Source organism: Artemia sp. Qi Xiang Cuo, chromosome 15, assembly GCF_049724085.1.
Source record: "Artemia sp. Qi Xiang Cuo chromosome 15, ASM4972408v1, whole genome shotgun sequence".
Classification (NCBI taxonomy): Eukaryota; Metazoa; Arthropoda; class Branchiopoda; order Anostraca; family Artemiidae; genus Artemia; species Artemia sp. Qi Xiang Cuo.
Window position 1 is genome coordinate 60,806,934 of NC_142808.1, and position 9,780 is coordinate 60,816,713.

Here is a 9,780-nt window from a genome sequence, read left to right on the forward strand (position 1 = left end):
CCCCCCCTCAGAGGAAACTCCTACGTGAAAAGTTCCTCGCACGAAAGTGCTACAGCTCAATTTGTTCTCAATAATCTAAAAATGATTATACCAGTAAAAATAATGAAAATTTGAGTCACAATACTTTTTACAAGTAAACTTTTTGGAGACAATGAAACTTCTAGGAGAAAAAAATTATTATCTTTTAGAAGCATCTATACTGATTGTTTAGATACAATCAGAATTAAATTCTAAACTAGAGCCCAGGAACTTGTTCTGTACCTGGTCCAGCTGCTTCATGAATGAAAATACTCAAAAATACGGTGTTTCTTTTTTCTCTTCCCTTTCCTACAAGATAAGACTATGAAGGTTCAAATCAGCAAATTTTTATTTTGAACAAAATTTGATACTTGTTGATTATCCAGAACACACTCAAGAATTTTGATATGTAAGATGTCTAAAAAAAAAATTTCAGCCGTCTGTATTTGGAGACAATTAGCTTAGGCTCAGTGGAAAGACTATATGGGATGTTTACTTCAGAAGTAACCTGACCTTTCCACTTTCTTCTCTTGGTGCCAACACCTGGAGAGTGCCACCCTACGTGGTCTGCACCACCTGATTATGCCAATGCCATTACTGCGTTGAAGGAGAGTAGCATAGAAGTCTGTAGAAAAAGTTCATATTCCCTGATTTTATATTGTAAAATATCTTCAAAATGTTTTTTTCTACCACAAATACTATGATAAGACAAAAGCTCAAAGCTCATGTGCAAGTAATTACTTTAAGTAGTTTTATATTTTCGCACCTTTTTTTACTAATATTGCTGTTTTGGACATAACAGAACAATAATTTTCACTTCTTCCTCATGAAAATTCTCTTCCTCTCTGACGAACTCCTATAAATACAGGACATTCTTTTGTAACTGAATATCTATAATGAATATCTCATCATTTAAACGTTTGTTTACTTGACTTTTGTTTAAACTTGCTTTATGGAAGTTTCTACCTACGATAGCATAGTCCCTTTAATGATTTGCTAAAAGAATAATATAGCGGTGATTTACATAATTATTCCGTCTTTTCTTTTAAAAATAGAGGCCTATTTTAGGGGAATATTTGAAATTGACTGAATTGTTCTGTGTATAACACTTAAATTGTTTTGATGAGTTTTCCAAAATTCAGAAGGCAAGCTGAATCTTACTATAAACGTTTAGCAATAATAACAATAATAATATATTTTGAGCTCGATTTACAACAACGGAGATAAAGAAACATGTGAGAAAAGAAACAGGTGTGAAAAAAGAAACATCATCATCTATAAGTACAAAATATTTACAAAACAATACTTAATACTTACTACTACAACTCTTTGAACAACTCTAGCAAACTTTATATTCAGAAATTTGCAAATTCCAGAATTCGCAACAGATTTTTGTCCAAAATATATTGCATAATTTTAAGTTATTTTTATTCACCTCGTCTTGGCTTCAGCAGTTTTAAATCTTAAGATGATGAAGTACTGACAAATTTTAATTTACTAGTTTTTCCCAATAAAATATTACTCATAATATTCGATTATACAAAAACCAAATGCTTGAGATGTGCCTTTACTGTCAAAACATGTGGAGCCCTGGGTGTCAGGTTCAAGTTTATATGGTCCTGAAAAGCAGCAAAAACTACCCACAGGAGCATCTTCCCTTTTAGGAGACAAAAGATGGGTTGGAAAGTCAAAAAGCTCTTCATGGTCACTTTGTAAAGCCTCTTCAACTTCTGCAAGAAAGCGTAAATAAAAGATACATCAAAGACTTTCAACAGAGAAGCTTACAAAACAAGCCTAGTACTAATACTAGTTTCTTTTAGTGTCAGGCAATTAAACTGTTCAATTAATTCCATTTTTTGCATTTTCTTTCAGATTCCATTCATTTTTATTTCAAATTTTCTTTTTCTTTCAAATTCATTTTCTTTCAGATTCCATTTGTTTGTGTGTCCATTTGATTTTGGAAAACATATACATATACAGGAAAGAAAATAGATACCCCAATTCCTCTTTGACAGAAACATTCAAATATTATAGCTGATAACCAAAACATTTTTCCTTCCAATGTCAATGGAAAAACTGAAATACAATCATCCATTATAAGAATAATTTTTCATCTTCTGACCCCCCCCCGCCAAAGTATCTTCTAGTTTAAAACACTCTAAATTATCAGAAAGTAAAGCATAGAGACAGGCTCACAATTTTAATACACAACAAAATAAGAATTAGACTATTTCAGTTTAAACTATCATCAGATTCAATAGTGCTTAAGTTAAAACCTAAGTAAAAGTATTGACTAAAATTAAGAACCAATCAAGGTTTTGAAAATATTATTTACAATAAACATGAGGACAATATTTCCTGTAAAATAAAACACAGAATATCTTTGGCAGGCCATCTATTAGATAATCACACTTAGCTATCCTGAACAAATACCACATATGAAAAAAAAAAAAAAAAAATCAGTACTTAGAACATAAGTGAATATGTACAGAGTGGGAAAGGAGAAGTTGTGTAAATTCTATGGGAAAAATCACCAGAAAAATCTAAAAAAAAAAATTGGCACCCCTCCCACTTGAGATCTATCTACAAAAATATAAAAAACTAGCAATACCAAGACTTCTCTTAGTAACAAGTTTGGGAAAATTGACAAAATTTTGAAAAGTTAGAAAAACCAGACTGAATTACGTGCTTTTTGCCAGGGAAATAATTCAAATAACAAATGACAAGACAAACACAACATGACAAAAATAAATGTCAAAAGATAAAAACCAATAGCTTGTAGGTTAGCTACCAAGAGGGATGCTTAGTGGTAACTGAAAAAGGAGAAGATTGCTTGATGTCACCTCTTCTGTCACAAGCATAGTCCATTGTCCTAATCCTTTTTATTCATTTATTTACAAATCACCAAAAGACAATAACAGGAAACAAAAAAATATCAAGCAATATTATGAAAAAACGATTGTAGATAATTTGATTTTAAACAGATATTTTTTATACAAGACAGAAACTAATCCCTGAGATGTGACTGCCTCAAAAAATGATTTCTGAAATTCATTTCTTTTTCATGAAACAGGACAAAGAGAGCAAAAAATGAACTGTTTTCCTGAATTGAAAACAAGAGAGACTGAACTACAAAGAGTGAGAGGAAATGTGTCATCCTGAAGACTTGTTGTCTCCCCAAACTGGAAAAATTATGGCTAATAAAATAGACTTTTGTTTTGCAAAATAGCCCTTTCATTGACCTTGACTCTTAAGGACTAGATCCAAGCTTTTGTACTGTCTATGTTCTTTCTTTTTGTTATTTTTATTGAGGAGAACCTTATAAGCAAGAGAAACAAAGAGAAAATATTTACTAAAGCAAAGCAGCTCTATTTTTATTTTGTTACCAAAATTGAATAGGTTAACTTACCATTTTTAACAGAAGTCTCGGGAATGGTGATAGGTTCAGCCATATTTGGAATTTCAGACAACTCCATAATATTATATCTGAAATAAGTTAATGCTACTTATAAAAAATGCCATATTATCAACAACAATTCGAAATGGCACTCCAATTTTATATTTTTTCTACAAAACCTGCCCATTTTTCTGTATTCACTGTGATAAATTTTTAAATTGGTATTTTGTCCATTTATTCACAGCTTTCTGAAAATTTTCTTTTATTTTTTTTAGGGCCTTTAATTTTGTTGGAATAATGCATATACCACATGATATTTTTAAACAGCTTAAAGGAGTTTAATGGCAAGGTTTCCACTCACCTAGCATTTACAATATTAACCATAACTATTAAAAGCTCAGGAATTTTGGTGTATTAGAAAAGTGATACTTTAGATAAAATCAGAATTAAATTCTAAACTAGGGCCCAGGAACTTATTTTGTACCTGGTTCAGCTCCTTCGCGAATGAAAACTCAGAAATAGGGTGTTTCTCTTTCCTTCCTGTTCCTACAAAATAAGGCTATGAAGGTTCAAATTCGCAATGTTTTATTTGATTTTGAACAAAATTTGGTACTTGTTAATTATCCAGAAAGCACTCATGAATTTTCATATGAGAGATCAAAGAATAAAAAATAGTTTAGCTGCCTATATTCGGGGACATTTAGTTTAGGCTCAGTGGAAAACTGCAGTGTAGATATATTTTAAATAAACATTTAATATAAAGAGTTGGTATTTGGTTAGGTCATGTTATATTAGGTATTTAATATAATGTGTTCTGGACAGCCTTCTTTCCATACTTCCCTGTTGTAGCTTTCATAATTTTGTTACTGAAGTATTATATTTTCGCCATATTTTGGCAAATTTCATTAGGAGTAACATAAGAGAACTCTCAGGTCTATCATCAGGTGTGAGTGGAGAGGTTGCTTTGATTAAGTGTCTTCGGTTGTGACGAAGGATTGTACCATCTTTAGTTGATAGGTAGTACGATCTAGGCTCATCTGCCTCTTTAATTATTTCCCCGCTTTTCCACAGCACTTCTGGCTGTTTTCTGAAGAAGACCTGGTCACCTCCTCTGAGTGCGGGATGTTCTCGAGCATGCCGGTCATAGTAGGATTTCTGTCTGTGTTGAGCCATCTCTCTCCTCGCCAAGAATTCAGAAGTCTTTATCAATTCTCTTTTCTAAGTGCTTTTCTGTGCATGGCAGTTTAGAGGCCCTGTGGCCTATTTGTTTTATTGTGGCCTATTTATATATTATTATTAATAACTTCACTTCTTGGGTGTTTGCTGTATAATTGACAAGAACTCAAATTTTAATTGTAAAATTGCAGAATACTGTCTTTTGTTAACTTGAAAAAGCAACACTTCTCAATCAAATTAGAAGCCTATACTAGGACCCAGGAAGATGCCTGACAATTTAGCTGAAAACCTTGTCTTAACTCAAATGTTTTCAAAATTAGTTCAACTAAAGGATAGTTGACGGTTTTAATGATTATAAAAACACCAAATTCAATAAAGCTTGGCAAACAATCTTTTGATTACTTTAAATCAAATTATAGAGCAAAGATGATTAAAACGAATATTCTGTACATGATTTAAATATGGTCTAAAGATGATTTAAATATTTCGGTTAATACCTAATTTCCTCCACTTCATTCTAGATTTTGAAAATAAATTTTGTCGTAATTTCAATGGAAAAATATCTTTGCTTTGTAATTTCATTTAAAGAAAATCTCCCTGAACAAAAATTTTTGTGAATTGACACTAGATTACACATAATTAAATCATAGAGTAGGTGCTTCAGTTTCTTTCTGGGAGAAAACAAAGTGTAAAAATATCTGAAGATAATGGACAAGTGTTCTTTTCAAAAGCAGTGAATGTACTAAGTGAAGTGCCCCAGGGAGCCATTTCAAATAATATTATCATATATTCTGACTCTCTATCAAGCCTTGAGTTGCTGGCCTCAGCTCCTCAGTATAAGTTGGACATTGACACTTATCATTGTCTCAGTATTATAGATAATCTTGCTTCAAGTGGCATAAGAACTTATTTTCAGTATATTCCTAGTCACTCTGGCATAAGTGGTAATCATCAGGTTAATGAAATAGCAAAAAAAGCTATAAATATTGACCAGACAAGTGGGAGACCAATCCCAATTAGAGATACTTACCGATGGAGGCTATCAGATAGTAATTTTAATAAGAATAATCCTATCCTTTCCCCCTTTCCCAATAAGTATCTTTCTAAAATTTATCATAGAATTCGTTCTGGAACAAATGGACTAAATTTTCTTGCATTCTCATATAAGTTTTCTAATTCAAGTGGTTCAATTCCCCTGTCCCCTCTTTGCAGGCATTGTAATATGAATAATGAAACAATTGACCATTGCCTATTTGAATGTAATATGCTGACGTCTGCACAACATACCTTGCTTTGTAAACTGTTAAAATGCTTCAAACACCACAAAATCTCACTATCAGCCAAAAGCCTAACCAACTATACCTGCACACAGAGCACAGAAATCGATATCTATCATCTTATATTTGAACTCCTTGAGTCGAAAGATCTACTGAAAGATATCTGAGAATATCTAATAAATAAGAGACAACCAGGGCAGTAGCTCTGTAGCCCACAGAGTGAAGCAAAAAGAAAAGGGCTAAATAGTATCAACTGAATAGCCCACCCGCTGTTAAATAGAAGTCTCCCTCCATTTTCAAAATTTAAAATAAATTTTCTTGTGAAATATTATCGTATTTAATCAGCAGTTGTACCGAACCAATCCTACTCAATTCATCCTCATGGCTATACTGTGGTGTTTCTCCTCCCAATAGTATAGTGCAGACAGTTTGATATCATTCTATTATCCCTTCTTGTTTTAGCTTTTGTTTTTGTTTAAAGCTTTTTCCAATAGGCAATGATTAGAAGTCCTCCAAAGAAAAAAGTCTCCCCAGATCCCACTTCAAATGCCAATGAAAGTGATACCCATCTTGGCTGGTCAAGCACACTATCTCAAAGTTCAAATGATAGCTCCAATTCTGAGAATAGGACAATGATAAGTGTAGGGGCTAATGTCACCATAAATGATGATAATGGGTTTCAAGAGGTTCTTTCTAGAAGCTCTAAAAAAAGGAAAAAAATCTCCCCAATCAAAAGCATTTCCCCTATCCCTGCCCAAGATCCTCCTAATCTATATTTAGATTTAAACAGCCAAGCATGGAAAAAACTAGTGGTAGCATTCTAGTTTAGCTACTTTTTGCTATTTTGGAAAGGGGTAAGGCTAGGAAATGAAACTTCCTGGGATGGGTCTACAGACTGAAGTAGACCTATGGGTAAAATTCTACTTTTTGCCATCTTGGAAAGGGGTTAGGTTAAGAAAATGAAACTTACAGGGATGGGTCTATAGGCTAAAGTATGTCCTGGGAATGTATTTGGAAGTAGGCTACCTACATCCACTCTTTCTTCCTCTAGGGGATCCTGACCTTTGATGACCTTTCAAAATCAGTCTGTTAGAAAAGGGAAATCTTGCCAAATAGATCTTCTGCTTAAATGAAGGACAACAAAATTGTTTTCAGCTTCACAACTTTGCTCAATCCTACAATATACAAGATTTTAAAGACACACAAATACATTTTCTAAATTTTGAAAAAAAGACACTGACATGGCTTAAAATTTTACTCAACTAACTGGAATTGCATTTTCAGAACAAATGCCAGACACTTATAACTGAAAATTAGCACTTTACCATTGCTGAACTGACCTGAGGCAATGAATAGATACTATTGGAAATTGGAGATGGTGGGCATCCATGAAAAAGTGCTAAATTGAGAGAGGAATTTGGGAAAATATTTGTGGGTGCCCACCCACCCAGAGTCTTGGGCAAGTGACCCAAAAATTTGAAAAACTTGTGAAAAATTGAAATTTTCTCAGAATGTGGGACTGAGCTTAGGCAACAAATAGGTACTATTTGAAAGATAAAGTTGGCTTTAAAGGGTAGTTTTCCTGTCATTTCAAGCAAATTAATGGTCCTATGTCAATTCTAAATTATTGGTCAAACTTCTTTAGACCATAGATGGGCGTGCCTTGTTTGCCTCTCATTACAGGAAGTCTAACAGTCTTATGCAATTTTAAATTCTTGGTCAACATGTCTGAGACTAGAAAGGCTGGCATGTCTTTCCAAAAACTAACAAACAAGTATGTGTCCTATAAGAGAGTCATGCATACTCCTACCATTTACCCATGCCCCAGCCATTTGAACATTTGCCTGAGTGAACTTATATAGAGAGTGAATCTCTAGCAGAATCAACATTGGCTGATTCATAGGCTGTCACACCATTGGTGATGTTTCTTAGTTGAAGATCGTCATTAAATGGTGATCCTTTTTCTACGAAATCGATAACAATCTTGGTGTCTTTACTGTCTCTTAGATGCCTCAGCTTGGGCGTTTCCGTATGTTTTTCAATATTTCCGTTGCAAACCTGGGACATGTTCGAGACAGAACCCATAAAGACCTTTGAACCTCTGTCATACCACTTTCATCGGTAAAGCCACCAGCCGTTTTGAGACTACGCATGAGCTCCTGCTCGATGGCAAGATCCATGGAGAGCCCAGCCCAGAATCTATCAGAACGTCCGATCACATTCATCCCATTCTAGAAGGCTTGATAAACGGCAGGTTGGGTTTCTTGGAGCTTGACCATTTGCTGGATATAAAGCTGGCAGGATTTTTTGTAATTTTTGTGCCCAAATGCCGCCAAGGTAGCATGTTAGAGGTGGATTTTAAGTGAAGATCCTATGACCCAGATCGTTTGGCTCTTAAGAAATTCCTCAGTATGGATACCATATCGGAGTATTGGAACCACGGTTTTGAGGTTCTGCACTGGAGCAATTCCAGTTTCTTCCTATCGATGAATCCCACCATTTTTATAAAACAGTTCTTTGATATAAATTTCCAAGAATTTTACTACGTACGGTTGGGTACATTAGTTTACCATTTCAGACTGTAGATCTTCGGTTGAAATGATGACACAAACAAAAGTGATCTTTTCCCTTTAAATAAGAAGTCAATGGGAAAGGAGAACATTCGCAGTGAAACCTTTTTAGCTTGTTAGAACCAGAAGAATCAAGAGCTTATGCAGTTGGTGGCTAATCTGGAACAAGGAATTGATGCTCTCCGCCTGGAAAATTCCCAATTAGGGCAGGAAAATTGCGCTTTGAAATCAGAGTTAATCAATATAAAAAATTTGTGCCTGCAATCGGAGCTTGCATCTAAAAGACAGAATCTTCTACTTAACAGTATTCCCGTTGTGTCTGGGCAAAGTGCAGAAATTGGTATTCCCGAGCTTTTGACTGATATAGGGTTAGCAAATGCTGACGCTATTCCATTTGTGAAGTGCTATTGCTTTAAAAATAATAGACTGAAAGGGATTTCAATTAAGTCTTCCGCTAGGACTAAGATTGAACCTATTAAAGTCACGCTGACTAGCATTACTGACAAGGATGATATTATGCGGAAGTTTGGAAAGCTTAAAGGACCTCGTAAAAGTATCAGTTATACCCATCAATTAAAAAACAAATTGAAAACAAAAAAAAAACAAGACATTTATTCTTCTAAAATATACCAGAGAAAAAAACCAATAACCAGAAACAAATACCAACTACCCCATGGGTGACTCACAAATCCCTTTCATTCCGTAGGTATCCATACGGTAACCGTTCCTTCCACGTACCTAGTATCTTTTGTAGTTCAGATACCGCTTTTGAACTTAATACCGTCAGATAGCACAAGTTCGGCCCTCCGTGTTGCGATACTTTTTATTCTCCTAGATGGCTCTGTAAGTCGTCAGTTGATCAGTGAAAACAGTAGTTTTTTGCCATGCCTAAAAAGCAAAAATTAGCTGATTTTGACAGCAATGATGAAAATGATGCAGGTGAGTTTTTCTTGTTTTTATTATCTTATTTTGTTCCTTAAAGTCTTTACTTTTAGTCTGTATCTATGCGAATCTTATTTAGTTTTATCTCCAACCCCCATTTCTGTGGGGGGGGGGGTTTACGGTTACCATATGGTAACTTTAGGTTTTGAGACAGGTAGCTTTTGAGGATGGTTCTCATATATTATTTTGTTTTTACTTGTTGATCGTGCTCTAAATTATTTTTTTGCTTCACCTTTTGTATTCTTGAAGCACTTCACTCTGATTGTCCTAATTTGACGAAGCAGAAGCACCTATGCACCTTTGGTCTGGTCACAATTTTCTCTTCCATAGACAAGGAGCCTCTCTTATTCCGGTTAAAACTCCAAACCAAGAAAAGAGGAGGAAAAAGTTTTCAAGGAGA

At 34.4% G+C, this 9,780-nt stretch overlaps 1 long non-coding RNA gene across 1 annotated transcript; it reads right to left on the reverse strand.

Moving 5' to 3' along the window:
• Positions 1-1,480: 1,480 nt before the first annotated feature.
• LOC148943944 (uncharacterized) lies at positions 1,481-9,322 on the reverse strand. The gene is made up of 4 exons (XR_016142992.1): positions 9,177-9,322; positions 6,839-7,043; positions 3,428-3,504; positions 1,481-1,748 (listed from the first exon to the last, which is right to left on the reverse strand). It is a non-coding gene; the product is annotated as an uncharacterized LOC148943944 (long non-coding RNA).
• Between the last annotated feature and the right edge of the window lie 458 nt (positions 9,323-9,780).